At 44.6% G+C, this 17,172-nt stretch overlaps 1 pseudogene; it reads left to right on the top strand.

Annotated features, from left to right (window-relative positions):
- The first annotated feature begins 4,010 nt into the window (after positions 1-4,010).
- Positions 4,011-17,172, top strand: part of LOC139274184 (probable G-protein coupled receptor 139) — a 42,874-nt pseudogene continuing 29,712 nt past the window's right edge.

The following is a 17,172-nucleotide window of genomic DNA, read 5'->3' as shown; positions in this document are numbered from 1 at the left end:
TTAGCCTCTAAGTTAACTAAGAAACTGTAAATTACTATAACTACTTTATTAAATTAGTAACTAAACTAGATAAACCAATTAAGTAATCAAACTTAAATCATAAAAAAATACTTAATTAATGAATCAAATAAATAATTACGGTTAGATAGACATGGCAGGGCAGGCAGTGTTCTGTAACTGCAGCATGTGGGAGTTTGTGGAGAGCATTGTGATCCTGAGCACCCATGTCTGCTGTAAGTGTTTGCAGCTCGAGGAACTTCGGCTCAGAGTTGTTGAGCTGGAGTACGAGGTGCAGACATTGCGGGGCATCAGGGAGGGGAAGAGTTACCTGGACACTTTGTTCCAGGAGACAGTCACAGTCGTGCTTTAGAGTTTGTCATTGGTCAGCGACAGGAGGCAGATATGGGGACCCAGGATGTAATGAGGGAGGAGCCTCAGCCCTTCACCTTGTTCAACAGGTATGTGGTACTTGCTGCCTGTATGCATAAGGAAACAGACTGCAGGGAGGATGTGCAAACTGACCATGGCACCATGGTACAAGAGGCCATTCAAGTGGTGGGAGTAAAACGGAACGTGGTGGTGGTAGGCGACAGTATTATCAGGGGATAGATAATGTTCTCTGCAGTCGTGACAGGGCATTCTAGAGGTTGTGTGTCTGCCCAGTGCCACCGTTAAGGATATCTCCTCGTGGCTGGGGAAGAAGTTGAAGTGGGAGGGGGAGGATGCAGTTGTCATGGTCCACTGACACAGGTAGAACCAGGAATGAGGTTCTGCTGAGGGTGTTGGAGGAGCTAGGATCCAAATTAAGGAGCAGAACCTGAAAGGTAATAGTCTCTTGATTGTTATCCGAGCCACGTGCAAATTGGCATAGGGACAAACAGATTAGAGGTTTAAATGCATAGCTCAAAGAGTGGTGTATGAGGAAGGGGTTTTAGTTCATGGGATACTGGCACTAGTAGTGGGGAAAGAGCGAACTGTTCCATTGGGACAGTCTCCACCTAAACTGGGCTGGGGCCAGTGTCCTGCCAAACTGAATAACTCGGGCAATAGACAGGACTTTAAACTAATGAAGAGGGGTGGGGAGGCGTGGCAAAGAGTAAATTTAACAGCAGCAAGAGAAATGTCAAGGCTCTAGAGCAGAGTATAGTTTTGGGTAAAAATAAGCAGAGTGGGTCAGGAAGAGACTGAGAAATTAACAAAGGTAAAAATACATCATTGACTAAGGTAACATCCAGGAAGAATAGAAATAAGTCAAATCTAAAGGCACTATATCTGCGAGAAGCATTCACAACAAAATCGATGAAATAATAGCGTGGATAGAAATGAATAGGTTTGGTCTAATAGCCATGGCGGTGATGTGATTGTAAAGTGGCCAAGAGTAGGAAATAAGTATTCTCGATACTTAACTTTCAGAAGAAATAGGGAACAAGTGAAGAGGTAAACTTGATAAAGAATGGGATCAAGACAGTAGAGAGAAAGGATCTTAGCTCTGAAAATCAAGAAGTAGAATTACTTTGGGTGGAACTAAGAATCAGTACAGGCCAGAAAACATTGGTGGAAGTTGTTTATAGACCCCCCCCCCCAAACAGTAGATGTAACGTAGGGCAGAGTATAAATCAGGAAATTAGAAACATATGTAATATGGGTAATACTGCAATTATGTCGCACTTTAATCTACATGTAGACTGGGCAAACCAAATATGCAGTAATAGTGTAGAGGCTGATATTATGGAATGAATACAAGATAGTTTTCTAGATCAGTATATTGAGGATTCAACTAGGGAACAGGTTATTTTAGATCTAGTATTGTGCAATGAGAAAAGGTTAATTAATAAGATTGTAGTAAAGGGGCCTTTAGGGACCATAATATGATAGAATTTTATATTAAGTTTGAAAGTGATTTGGTTAAATCCGACACTGGGGTCTTCAATCTATAAGTAAAGTATGTAGATATGAGGGCCGAGTTGGCTAAAGTAGTTTTGTAAACTGTGAAACATACGAAAAATGATAGACAGGTAAAGACCATTTGGTCCATCAAGCCTGTCCCGCACAATTGACTATATTTAAAGATATGACAGTAGATACAATTCCTTACATTAAAAGGTATGATGGCAGTCAAGCAATGGCTAGCATTTCAAGGATTAATTTATAACAAATATACATTCCTTTAAGGCATAAAAACCCCCCAAGAGAAGTGGTCCAACTGTGGCCAACAAGAGAAGTGAAAAATAGTATTAGATCAAAGGAAGAGGTTTATAATGTTGCCAAAGTAACAGTTAGCATGTGGATTGGAAGGATTTTAGAATTCAGCAAAGGAGGACCAAGAAATTGATAAAGAAAGGGAAATTAGAACATGAGCCTAAAGTAGCGATAGGCACAAAAACAGACTGTAAAAGCTTCTATAGGAATGTAAAAAGGAAAAGATTAGAGACGTAAATGTGGGTCCCTTACAGGCTAAGACAAGAGAAATTATAATGGGGAATAAGGAAATGGTAGCAAAATTAAACAAATACTTTGAGTCTGTCTTTACCAAAGGAGATGCAAAAATCTCGCCAAAAATAGTGGAGAACCAAGAGTCTATCGAGAATGAGGAACTGAAAGAAATTAGTATTAGTTAAATAATGATACTGGATAAATTAATGGGAATGAAAGCCGATAAATCCCATGGACCTGATGGCCTACATCCTCATAGGCAGTCCCTCGGAGTCGAGGATGACTTGATCGCACTCTAAAAGTGAGTTCTCAGGTGACTGAGGAATCCAATGCGGGACCTGCAGTCTCTGTCACACGTGGGGCAGACAATGGTTAAAGGAAAGGGTGGGCGGGAAGCCTGGGTTGACACACGTTCCTTCTGCTGTCTACCATTTGGTTTCTGCTTGTTCCTGGCGATGGGGCTCAAGGTGCTTAGAGTACTCCCGGATTCTCTTCCTCCACTTTGGACGGTCTTGGGCCAGGCATTCCCAGGAGTCGGTGAGGATGCTACACTTTATCCAGGAGGCTTTGAGCGTGTCCTTAAAGTCTTTCCTCTGCCCACCTGGGGCTTGCTTACTGTGTCGAAGCTCCGCATAGAGCGCTTGCTTTGGGGGTCTCGAGTCGGGCATGCGGACGATCTGGCCCGCCTAACACAGCTGGTCGAGTGTGGTCAGTGCTTTGATGCTGGGGATGCTGACCTGAGTGAGAACACTGACGTTGGGGCGATTATCTTGCCAACGGATTTGAAGGATCTTGCAGAGGCAGTGCTGGTGGTACTTCTCCAGCGTTTTGAGGTGTCTGCTGTATATAGTCCATGTCTCAGAGCCAAATAGGAGGGCAGGTATCACTACTGCCCTGTAGAACATAAGCTTGGTGCCGGAATTGAGGCCCTGATCTTCAAACATTCTCTTCCTCAGACGACCAAATGCTGCGCTGGCATACTGAAGGCAGTGTTGGACTTCATCTTCAAAATCTGCTTTTGCTGAGAGTAGGCACCCGAGGTATGCAAAATGATACACGTTGTCCAAGGCCTCATTGTGGATTTTGATAATCGGGGGGCAGTGCTGTGTGGCGGGGTCAGGTTGGTAATGGACCTTTGTCTTACGGATGATTAGTGTAAGGCCCATGCTCTCGTATGCCTCGGTGAAGGTGTTGACGATGGTTTGGAGTTCAGCCGCCGAGTGTGCACAGACGCAAGCGTCATCTGCGTACTGTAGTTCATTGACAGAGGATGGGACTACCTTGGATCTGCCCTGGAGACAACGGAGGTTGAACAGATTCCCATCTTTTTTATAATTTAGCTCCACTTCAGCGGGGAGCTTGCTACGGGTGAGATGTAGCATAGCAGCAAGGAAGATCGAAAAGAGCGTTGCTGTGATGATGCAGCATTGCATGACCCCGGTCCAGACATGGATTGGGTCTGTGGTGGAACCATTGGGCAGGATCATGGCTTGTATGTCATCGTGGAGCCGTTGGTGACAAACTTTTGAGGGCAGCCGAAACAGTGGAGGACACTCCATAGTCCCTCATGGTTGACAATGTCAAAGGCCTTTGTGAGGTCAAAGGAGGCCATGTACAAGGTCAATCATCTTCTCGCTGTTGCTAAAGTGCTCCTCCCAAAGTCGCAATGCAGATTCCGTCCACTGATGGGTACAATGGACATGATCTTCACCATGCGACAACTACAAGAGAAATGCAGGGAACAGCACCAACCCTACATCCTAGGTTTTTGATAGAGATGGCTATAGAAATAGTGGATGCAATGGTTGTCATCTTCCAAAATTCCATAGATTCTAGAACGATTCCCATGGATTGAAAGTTAAATGTAACCCCACTATTTATGAAAGGAAGGAAAGAGAAAATGGGGCACTTCAGACAAGTTAACCTGACATCAGTAGTAGAGAAAATACGAGAAGCTATTGTTAAGAAAATGATAACAGGGCACTTAGAAAATAATACAGGTTGGACCTCCCTTATCCGGCACTTCCTTATCTGGCATCACCCCTCATCCGGCATGATTCTGGTGGCCATGGGCGCATGCGCAAAACGCAGCCGACCTCCACCCCGGCTTTTGGGCCCACCGACAGTCGGCCCGCCGACACTTCGGGCCCGCCCGGGGTACCAACCTCCTCCCGGACCTCAGGCCACCTCCCCTCGGGCTGACGTCCCTTTGTCCGGCAAAATTCCTTATTCAGCACAGGCCAGGTGTTGATGGTACCAGGTAAGGGAGGTTCAACCTGTAATTAGATTGGGCAGAGCCAACATGGATTTATTAAAGCGAAATCACGTTTGACACATTTATTTGAGTTTTTTGAGGATGTAACTAGATAAGGAGATGTGGTGTATTTGGATGTTCAGATAATGTGCCAATCAAGAGGTTATTAAACAAAATTAGAGCTCATGGGATTGGGGGTAATATACCAGCATAACCATAGAGAATTGGTTAACGGACAGAAAATAGAGGGTAGGAATAAATGGGTCATTTTCGGGTTGGCAGACTGTAACTAGTGTGTGCCACAAGGATCGGTGCTGGAGCCACAACTATTTACAATCAAAATTAATGACTTGGATGAGGGGACCAAATGTAATATATATATATATATATATCCAAGTTTGCTGATGATGCAAAGCTAGGTGGGAATGTAAGTTGTGAGGAGGATGCAAAGATGCTTCAAGGGGTTATAGACAGGCTAAGTGAGTGGGCAAGAACATGGCAAATGGAATATGTGGAGAAATGTGAAGTTATTCACTTTGGTAGAAAACATAGAAGAGCAGAATATTTTTTAAATGGTGAGAGATTGGGAAATGTTGGTGTGCAGAGGGATCTGGATGTCCTTGTACACGAATCACTGAAAGTTAACATGCAGGTACAGCAAGCAATTAAGAAATGACATGGTATATTGACATTTATTACAAGAGAATTTGAGTAAAAGAGTAAAGATTGCATTTATATAGGGCCCTGGTGAGACCACACCTGGAGTATTGTGTACAGTTTTGGTCTCCTTACCCAAAGAAGGATATACTGGCCATAGAGGGAGTGCAACAAAGGTTCACCAGATTGATTCCTGGGATGGGGGGATTGTGCTATGAGGAGAGATTGAGTAGATTAAGCCTATATTCTCTAGAGTTCAGAAGAATGAGAGGTGACCTCTTTGAAACATGCACAGTTCGTACAAGGATTGACAAGGTGGATGCAGGGAAGCAACTAGGGAACAGGTTAATTTAGATCTAGCAATGAGAAAAGGTTCATCAATAAGTTTGTAGTAAAGGTGTATTTAGGGAAGAGTGACCATAATATGATAACATTTTATATTGAGTTTGAAACTAATTTAGTTAAATCCGAAACTAGGGTCTTAAATCTAAAGCAATCTCTGTAGCTATGAGGGCCGAGTTGGCTAAGGTAGTTTGGGAAACTACATTAAAAGGAGAAGAGTAGGAGTTTTGGCCCCTCGAGCCTGCTCCGCCATTCAATGAGATCATGGCTGATCTTGTACCTCAACTTAACTTGCCTGCACTATACTCATATCCCTAGATTCCCTTAATATCAAAAATCTATCGATCTCTGTCTTGAATATACCCGTGACTGAGCTTCCCCAGCTCTCTGGGGTCGAGAATTCCAAAGATTCACAACCTCCTAAGTTGCTCCTCAGTTCAGTCCTAAATGGCCAACCCATTATTCTGAGACTGTGTATCCTATACCCTGGTTCTTGACACGCCAGCCATGATACACATCCCATCCATGTCAGAGACACATCGATGTGGACACTGGGTCTAAAGTGGGGGTACACTGATATGGTAATGTAGAGGGAGCTCTCTCTTGTACCTGCCCTGGGAGTGTTCGATGCTGACACTGTGTATAAAGTGGATGTACACTGACAGGGTAATGTAGTGGGAGCTTTGTATTGTACCCGCTCTGGGTGTGCTCGACTCTGACACTGCAACAACAACAACTTGTATTTATATAACGTCCCAAGGCGCTTCACAGGAGTGTTAGAGAACAAATCCTGACACCGAGCAACATAAAGGAAGCAACATTAGGGTCGATGACCAAAACCTTTTTCAAAGTAGATTTTAATGAGCACCTTAATGGAGGAAAGAGAGGCAGAGAGGTTCAGGGTGGGAATTCCAGAGCTCAGGTTCTAGACAGCTGAAGGCATGGCCACAAATGGTGGAGCGATTAAAATCGGAGATGCTCAAGACCCAGAATTAGAGGAGCGCAGAGATCTCAGAGGAATGTGGGGCTGAGAAGATTACAGAGATTTTGGGACACGAGGCCATGGTGGAGAAAACACTGCAGCAGTACTCAGAAGCACACACTCACAATGACACAATCTGTAGTAATAGCGATTAAGAGGGAGGTACTTTCACCATTAATAGAAATTTCTGTGATTTTGTTTGTGACACAAAGCTAAGAGCCTCACAAATTGCTTCCTTATCAGTTTCTCAGAAGCAAAAATCTAAACACTGGGAGGCAGAGGATGTCCACGACAGTGACAAGGATCCTTTCTTCGATTGGACAGGTGCTATCGAAAAGAAGAGGCTGAAGAGAATGAAGAAAGCAGGTAAAGTAGAGGAGATTGCAGAGACTTGTGACTTGATGGTAAAAGTCTAAAGTCCTCCTTCAATTATGTGCTCAGCCCCAGAAAGTGCATCATGCTTTAGGGAAGAGGCATAGAAGGACGCCATGAAGAGCAGGTGCTTGGTGTTTGGGGAAAGGTAAAAGGGAATCCTGGAGTGCATTACTCCCAGGTCATGTTGCACAGCGTGTGGAACCTGGTTCATTGTGGCAATAATGGAGAAACCCCCCACCCCCGCGCCCGCCCAGAGGATAATACACCAGCTAGATAGAACTAAAGGCCTCCACTGATCTTCGTTCATTTATCCAGAATGAGCTGATAATCCCCCCCGCCCCTCCACGCCACAGTATCTACGTCACTGCAACGCACAGGGAGGCTGAGAATTTCCTGCAACACACGTTCCAGGAGATGGTCATTCTACAGCGACAGAGAGTTCAGGAGGATAGTAAGTGGATGGCTATCCGGCAGGGGAGGAGGAGGCGGGAGGTGCAGGAATCCTCCGGGAGTCTGCCATTCTCTGGCACTTTCCAGTGCTGAATACCAGTGAGGCTGACGGCATCTCGGGGACTGCAATCTGGAGCACATCCACGACAGAGTGGGGCAAAAGACTACACGGGGGGCACAGCAAAGTGTAGAAATGCAGCGATCAGCAGGGATTCAATCATCAGGGGAACATATAGGGGTTTCTGCAACCGCTGACGTGAGTGTGTTACCTCCCTGCTGCCAGGGTAAAGAATGTCACTGAGCAGCTGCTGAACATTTTGAGAGGGGAAGGGCAACAGCGAGAATTCGTGGTCCATGTTGGAACCAATGAAGTAAGTAGGAAAATGGTTGAGGTCCTTCAGGCAGAGTTTCAGGAGCTAAGGATGCAGTTAATAAGCAGGACCTCAAAGGTCATAATCTCTGGTTTACTCTAAGTACCATGTGCCAGTGATTGTAGGAGCAGAAAGAATAGAGAGATTAACGCGTGGCTGGAGAAATGGTGCAGGAGAGAGGGTTTCAGATTCATGGAGAAGTTGAACCAGTTCTGGGGCAGGAGGAGAGGCTTCAGGTTCGTAGGACACTGGGGCCAGGAGGGCAGGCTTCAGATTCCTGGGGCAGTGGGAATAGTTCAGGGGCAGGAGAGAGGGCGTCGATTCCTGGGGCACTGGGACTAGTTCTGGGCAGGAGGGAGGGCATCAGATTCCTGGGGCAGTGGGACCAGTTCTGGGGCAGGAGGGAGAGCTTCAGATTCGTGGGGCACTGGGACCAGTTCTGGGGCAGGAGGGAGGGCTTCAGATTCCTGGGGCAGTGGGACCAGTTCTGGGGCAGGAGGGAGGGCTTCAGATTCCTGGGGCACTGGGACCAGTTGTGGGGGCAGGAGGGGCCTGTTCACAGCAGATGGTTGCATCTCACCAGTGCTGGGAGCAATGTCCTCATGGTTAACTAGTGCCGCAGGGTTCGAACTAATTTTGTAGGGGGTTGGGCAACAGGATGAGGCATTGGAGAGAAAATACAAGGTGCACTGAGAACTGTGAGAGACAGTTAACACTAAAGAGTAGTACAGAAATGGGAGCGGTTAGACTGGGGGGAAAGCGAGGCAGACTATGATAGTTTTGGAGTGAGTAAACGCACGGAGTCGGGCAAATAAGGCTGCTGAGCTGCCGGCACAAATAGTCACATGGGATTATCATATAGTGGAGATAACGGAGACATGGCTGAAGCAAGGGGAGGAACGCGCACTTAATATTCCTGGCTGCAATATATTCAGGAAAGACTGGGGGGAATAAAAGGAGGGGGTGGCAGTACTGATCACAGCACTAGAAAGGGAGGATATACGCGAGGGTTAAAAGTCAGAATCTATTTTGTTCGAATTAAGGAACAATAGAGGAGCTATTACATTGCTGGGTATCTACTATAGACCACCAAGTAGTGGGAAGCGGATAGAGGAGCAATTCTTTGGGCAAATTGCAAGAATATGCAAGCACTTTAGCATAGTGATGATGGGTGAAACCAATGATCCTAATATGGACTGGAACAGTAACAGTGTAAAGGTCAAAGAGGGGAAGGAATTCCTGAGCTGTGGGAGGCCTTCACATGATAGATAGTTCGGGTACAGACCAGAATCATTCTCATGATGGGTAAAGGAAGGACATCCAGAGCTAGAGCTCGTTGGTCACGTAAAAATACGGATTAAAATGAAAGGAAGAGGAGGCTTATGACAATGGTAAGGTTCATAGTTCAGTGGAGAAAAAAGCTGAATACAAAATTACAGGGGAGAACTGAAAAAGGAAATAAGAGAGGGAAAAGAGAATAGATTAACTCAAAAGTCTTTTATAAACATATAAATAGTAAAAGGGTAGTCAAAGCAAGGTGGGTCAATTAGGGACCAAAAAGGAGAGACGGGGCATATTTGAGCTACTAAATGAATACTTTACATCTGTCATCACTGAAAAAGAGGATGCCAATGTCAGAGTAAAGGACAAGGGAGGAAGGAAATTGGATGGGATCACAGGGTGATGGAGGGTGCAGGAACAGAGAGACTTGGGGGTGTACATAGACAGGTGTTTGAAAGTGGCCGGACAAGTACAGAAGGCTGTTAGAAAGACACACAGGATCCTTAGCTTTATATATATATAGAGGCATAAAGCACAAACACAAGGAAGTTATGCTAAACTTTTATAAATCTCTGGTTCGTCCACATCTGGAGTATTGTATCTGATTCTGGGCACCACACTTTAGGAAGGATGCAGGGCCTTGGAGAGGGTGTAGAGGAGATTTACTGGAATGGTACCAGGGATGAGGGACTGGAGAAACTGTTTTACTTGGAGCAATGATTTGAGGGGAGGTTTGATAGATTTGTTCAACATCCTGAAGGGTTTTGATAGAGTAAATAAGGAGAAACTGTTTTCAGTGGCAGAAGCATCGGTAACAAGAGGACACAGATTTAAGGTAATTGTAAAAAGAGGCATCATAAGGAAAACATTATTTATGTAGCGAGTTGTTGTGATTTGAAATGCATTGCCTGGCAAGGTGGTGAAAACAGATTCTTGAAGTTGAAAAAGCTGCAGCAAGGAAGATCGAGATGAGCGTTGGTGCGATAACACAGCCTTGCTTGACCCCGGTCCGAAGGTGAAATGGATCCGTTGGTCAGGGTCACAGCTAGCATGTTATCATGGAGCAGGCAGAGGATGGTGACAAACAATTGATGGCAGCCGAATCTGAGGAGGAGGCTCCATAATCCATAATGGTTGACAGTGTCGAAGACTTTTGTGAGTTCAAAGAAGGCCATGTACAAGGGTTGGTGCTGTTCCCTGCATTTTTCTTGTATCTGCCGCGTGGTGAAGATCATGTCCATTGTGCCCCTTAGTGGGTGAAACCGCATTGTGACTCTTGGAGGAGCTCTTCAGCCACAGGGACAAGGCGATTGAGCAGGATTCTTGCGATGACTTTCCCGGTGGTCGACAGCAGGGAAATTCCTCTGTAGTTACTGCAGTCGGACTTGTCACCTTTCTTGAAAATGGTCACAATTACAGCATCTCTGAGATCTCCTGGCATGATCTCCTCCTTCCAGATAAGAGAGATGAGGTCATGGATCCTCGCCAGTAGTGCTTCTCCATCATGCTTTAGTGTTTTGGCGGGGATTCCATCTGCTTCTGATGAATTGTTGTTCTTCAGTTGTTGGGTGGACTTTTCAACCTTGTGCCGGGCTGGAGTTGTGCTGAGATGGTGGCGGGTGGCATGCTGTGGGATGGAGTCGAGGACACTCTCGTCGAAGACAGAGTCTCGGTTGAGGAGATCCTCGAAGTGCTCCTTCCAGTGGGGACTGACTGCCTCTCTGTCCTTGATGAGCACCTCTCCGTTCTTGGCCAACAGTGGAGTAGGACCTTGGGCCATAGCTCGTCTTGACTGTGATGAAGAATCCTCGTTCGTGGTTGTCGGCTAGCTGCTGGATTTCTTGAGTTTTTTTTCCATCTACCTTCTGTTCTTTAGGTCGCGGGTTTTCTGTTGGACCTCGGTCTTCAGACATCAGTAGGATGTCAGTGTGGGAGGATCTGGAGTGACAGCTGACACTGGGATTCAGTTTAATCGCAATAAACATGGCAAAGGACAGAAAAGAACAATGTAATATTAAAGTAAGTAATTCAAACACACCCATTAATTGCAAATATATTCAAATTAAATACAATCACAGTCACAAAAACAGTCCCATTGTATTCCCATTACAGATTCTGGGATAAATATTAATCATTTTTCTATTGACAGTCTCCGGGAGTGGTCAATATCTTAGGAAGGTGGAGAGAGGTCAGTCCAATTTTCGCCACACTCACTGGGACTGGAGAAATGTCGCTGGGCTCACAGAGCAAACCTGGTAGGACCAAGACCCCCAGTTTCAGAGATGGGATAAAATGGGAAGATTCAACAATGATTGGAAAGATGAGAATCCCATCAGTCCAGGATTCTGCCATGGTGAGAGTCTAACCAGATCCTGGGAGTTGTTCAACATCTGCGATCAGGCTCGGCCTTTGATACGACAAGTTGAGCAGAGCTTAACTCATAAATAAATCTTGCCCGTACCTGACCTGGGAGTGTTTGACACTTGCATGTAGAGGGACCTTTATTCTGATTTCACCCCATGCTGCAGCATGTGCACCTGAGCTGGCCGTACTTGATGAACCAATTTAGACAAAGCTTTACATAACCTAACTCGAAATGTACATGCCTGGGATTGTTTGATGGAACAGTTAAAGGTAGCTTATTCTGTACATCACCCGTATTCTGGAATACTGTGCACAGTTTTAGTCTCCTTGCCTGAGGAAGAATATACTTACCTTGGAAGCAGTGCAACAAAGGTTCATTCGACTGACTTCTGGGATGAGAGGGCTGTCCTATGAGGAGGGACTGAGTAGATCGGGCCTGTACTCTCTGGAGTTTAAAAGAATGAGAGTTAATTTCAATGAAACACATAGGATTCTGAGGGGAATTGATAGGGTAGATGCTGAGAGGTTATTTCCCCTGGATGGAGAGTCTAGAACCAGGGTTCTCGGGATAAGGGGAAGGCCATTTAAAACCGAGACAAGGAAGAATCTCTTCACTCAGAGGGTTGTGAATCTATGGAATTCTCTGCCAGAGAGGACTGTGGATGCTGAGTCTTGGTGTATATTCAAGGCTGAGATAAATAGATTTTTGGACTCTTATTGAATGGCAGAGCAAGCGCGAGGGATTGTGTGGCCTACTCCTGATCCCAACACAATTATCTCAAACTGCCTCCCACTGCCAAGGCAGGAGGGAGACACACAGCCCAATAAAAAGAAAAGGGTGACATTAGGGAGTATAAAGCAAGAGATCGGCATTGGGGGGGGGGGGTGCAATTGAATAATGGCACCTGACATTTGGAGGATGGAAGGGAGAATTCATGAGGGGTAATTTTGGGAGCCTGTGCATCCTGCCTGTAGTCTCAGTACATGGGAGTGGGATCGGAGACGGGATTGATTGTACAACCTGTGTTCATGCTCGGTGAGACTGCACACCAAGAGCAGAGCCTGGTCATGTGACCCTGTGACACCTCGAGTGGGAGGGGCTCCGGTTGCTTTATGACATAATTCCTGGCTGTTGTGTGATTGGCTCCTGGCTCCTGTGTGATGTCACCTGGTGACAGGCCCCCGTCCCTGGTTATAGCCCATAATAATAATTTACATAACGTCTTTAAATATAGTAAAACGTCCGAAGGCGCTTCACAACAGTGTTAAAGACAAAACAGATAAATTTGACAGCGAGCCACAAAAGAAGAAATTAAGGCAGATGACCAACAGCTTGTTTAAAGAGGTATATTTTAAGCAGCGTCTTAAAGGAGGAAAGAGAGGCGGAGAGGTTTAGGGAGGGAGTTCCAGAGCTTAGGGTCCAAACAGCTGAAGGCACGGTCGCCAAAGGTTGAGCAATTATAATGAGGGATGTTCAAGAGGCCAGAATTTGAGGAGCGCAGACATCTTGTGGGGTTGAGGCTGAAAATGATTACAGAGATAGGGAGAGGCATGGCTATGGAGTAATTTGTAAACAGGGATGAGAATTTTGAAATCGAGGCGTTGTTTTACCGGGAGCCAACATAGGTCAGAAAGCACAGGGGTGATAGGTGATTGGGACTTGTTGCGAATTACGCCACAGGCTGCTGAGTTTTGGATGGCCTCAAGTTTACGTAGTGTGGAATGTGGCAGGCCAGCCAGGCATGAGTTGGAGTAGTCAAGTCTGAGGGCTTCAGCAGCAGAAGAGCTGAGGCAGGGGCAGAAGCGGGCAATGTTACGGAGGTGAAAAAAGGTGGTTTTAGTTATGCCGTGGATATGTGACTGGAAACTCATTTCAGGGTCAAATATGACACCTCGGTTGCAAACAGTCTTGTTCACCTTCAGATTGATGCTAGGGAGAGGGATGGAGTCAGCAGTTCGGAGTTTGTGGTGGGGACCAACGATAATGGCTTCGGTCCTCCCAATATTCCATCAGTGGGATGTATGCATGGAAGGAGCTGGAGTGACAACTGACACTGGGAGTGAGTTTAGTCTCAATAAACAGGGCAATTTAATATTAAAGTAAATAATTCAGACATTCATTAATTTCAAATATATTTACTTGAATACAATCACCATCACAAAAACAGTCCCACTGTATTCCAGTTACAGATTCCGGGAGTAATGTGAATCATTTTTCTATTGACAGTCTACGGGAGTGAGCATTATGTCAGGAAGGTGGAAAGAGATCAGTCCAATCATCTCCACGCTCACTGGGACTGGAGAAATGTCACAGGGCTCACAGAGCAGATCTGGTGGGACCAAGACCCCCAGTGTCAGAGATGTGATAAAACGGGAAGCTTCAACAATGATTGGGAAGGTGAGGAACTTTACTGAGAACCTCATCAGTCCAGAAATTTGCCGGGGTGAGAGTCTAACCAGATACTGGGAGCTGTTCAACATCTGTCGTCAGGCTCGGCCTTTGATGTGGGACAATAGTAGATAAACCTTTCCCGTACCTCACCTGGGAGTGTTTGACACTTGCATGTAAAGGGATATTTATTCTGTATTCTGTATTCACCCCATGCTGTACCAGACTGGTTGTGCTTCATTGGGTAGTGACAAGTTGGCTGTACGCTGCAATTGAACACATGCTGTGTCTGAGTTGGTTTTGATTAATGAAACAAATTAGAGGTTGCTTTATTCTACATTTAACGTGTACTGTACCTGCCCTAAGAGTATTTGATGGGACAGTGTAAATGGAGCTTTACTCTGCAACTCACCCTTTCATAAAACCATGCTGACTCTGCTTGACTGTATTAAGATTTTCTAAATTCCCTGGTACTACTTCCTTAATGATGGACTCCAGCATTTTCCCAATAACAGATGTTAGGCTAACGGGTCGATAGTTTCCTGCTTTCTTTCTCCTTCATTTCTTAAATAGGGGTTTTACATTTGCAGTTGTCCAATCCGCTGGGACCACTCCAGAATCCAGGGAATTTTGGTAGATTACAACCAACGCATCCACTGTTTCTGCAGCTACTTATTTTAAGACCCTAGAATGCAAGCCATCAGGTCCAGGGGACTTGTCCACCTTTAGTCCCATTAGTTTGGCTCGTACTTTTTCTCTAGTGATAGAGATCGTTTTAAGCTCCCCATTCCCAAACGCCCCTTGATTATCAATTATTGAGGTGTTTTTAGTGTCTTCTACCATAAAGACCGATACAAAATATTTGTTCAAAGTCTCTGCCATTTCCCTGTTTCCCATTATTAATTCCCCAGCCTCATCCTCTAAGGGACCAACGTTTACTTTAGCTACTCTCTTCCTTTTATATACTTGTCGAAGCTCTTACTGTCTGTTTTTATATTTCTTGCTAATTTACTCTCATAAACTATCTTCTCTCTCTCTCATTTTTTTAGTAGCCTTTTGCTGGTTTCTAGAAATTTCCCATTCCTCTGGCCTTCCACTAATCTTCACAACATTGTATGCATTTGCTTTCAATTTGATACCATCCTTTACTTCCTTAGTTAGCCACGGATGGTTCACTCTTCCCTTAGTCTTTCACTCTCATTGGAATATATCTTTGCTGAGAGTTATGAAATATCTCCTTAAATGTTTGCCACTGCTCATCTACCGTCATATCCTTTAATCTATTTTCCCAGTCCACATTAGCCAACTCTGCCTTCATACATTTGGAATTACATTTATTTAAGTTCAGGTCACTAGTTTGAGACCTGGATTTCTCACGTTCAAACTAAATTTGAAATTCTACCATGCTATGATAACGAATATATGAGTAATAAATACGAGTAATAAAGTTAGAATAGATTGTGAAATGGAACATATAAATCAATGTGCAGAGAATAATATCACAGATCATTGTTAAATTGGACATGGTAAGCAATATGTGTCTCAATGTGAGGAGTATTCGTAATAAGGTGGATGAATTAACTGCGCTGTTAACCGATATGATGTAATCGGATTAAGGAGACATGGCTCCAGGGTGACCAAGGCTGGGAACTCAACATCCAGGGGTATTCAATATTCATGAAGGATAGACAGAAAGGAAAAGGAGTTGGGGTAGCATTGCTGGTTAAAGAGTAGATTAACGCAATAGTAAGGAAGGACATTAGCTTGGATGATGTGGAATCTGTATGGGTAGAGCTGCGGAACGCCAAAGGGCAGGAAACGCTCGTGGGAGTTGTGTATAGACCACCAAACAGTGGTAGTGAGGTTAGGGATGGCATCAAACAGGAAATTAGGGATGCGTGGAATAAAGGGACAGCACTTATCATGGGCAATCTACATATAGATTGGGCTAACCAAACTGGTAGCAATACGGTGGAAGAGGATTTCCTGGAGTGTATAAGCGATGGTTTTCTTGACTAATACATCGGGAACCAACTAGAGAGCTGGCCATCCTAGTCTGGGTGTTGTGTAAGGAGGGAGGATTAATTAGAAATCTTGTTGTGCGAGGCCCCTTGGGGAAGAGTGACCATAATATGGTAGAATTCTTAATTAAGATGTAGAGTGACACAGTTAATTCACAGACTAGGGTCCTGAATTTAAAGAAAGGTAACTTCGATAGTATGAGATGTGAATTGGCTAGGATATACTGGCGAATGATACTTAAAGGGTTGACAGTGGATAGGCAATGGCAGACATTTAAAGATCACATGGATGAACTTCAACAATTGTACATCCTGTCTGCCATAAAAAGTAAAGCGGGGAAGGTGGCTCAACCGTGGCTAACAAGGGAAATTAGGGATCGTGTTAAATCCAAGGAAGAGGCATATAAATTGGCCAGAAAAAGCAGCAAACCTGAGGACTGGGAGAAATTTAGAATTCAGCAGAGGAGGACAAAGGGTTTAATTCGGAGGGAGAAAATAGAGTATGAGAATAAGCTAGCAGGGAACTTAAAAACTGACTGCAAAAGCTTCGATAGATATGTGAAGAGAAAAAGATTAGTGAAGACAAATGTAGGCCTCTTGCAGTCAGAATCAGGTGAATTTATAATGGGAAACAAAGAAATGGCAGAACAATTGAACAAATACTGTGGCTGTGTCTTCACTAAGGAAGACACAAATAATCTTCCGGAAATACTAGGGAACCAAGGGTCTAGCGAGAAGGAGGAACTGAAGGAAATCCTTATTAGTCAGGAAATTGTGTTAGGAAATTGATGGGACTAAAGGCCAATAAATCTCTAGGGCCTGATAGTCTGCATCCCAGAGTACTTAAGGAAGTGGCCCTAGAAAAAGTGGATGCATTGATGTCATTTTCCAACATTCTATAGACTCTGGATCAGTTCCTATGGATTGGAGGGTAACTAATGTAACCCCACCTTTTTAAAAAGAAGGAAGAGAGAAAACAGGGAATTAGAGACTGATTAGCCTGACATTGGTAGTAGGGAAAATGTTGGAATCAATTATTAAAGATGTAATAGCAGCGCATTTGGAAAGCAGTGACAGGATTGGTCCAAGTCAGCATAGATTTATGAAAGGGAAATCAGGTTTGACAAATCTTCTAGAATTTTTTGAGGATATAACTAGCAGAGTGGACAAGGGAGAACCAGTGGATGTGGTGTATTTGGACTTTCAAAAGGCTTTTGACAAAGTCCCGCACAAGAGATTGGTGTGCAAAATCA

This window comes from Pristiophorus japonicus, chromosome 9, assembly GCF_044704955.1.
Source record: "Pristiophorus japonicus isolate sPriJap1 chromosome 9, sPriJap1.hap1, whole genome shotgun sequence".
Lineage (NCBI taxonomy): Eukaryota > Metazoa > Chordata > Chondrichthyes > Pristiophoridae > Pristiophorus > Pristiophorus japonicus.
This window is presented reverse-complemented; position numbering and strand designations above follow the sequence as displayed.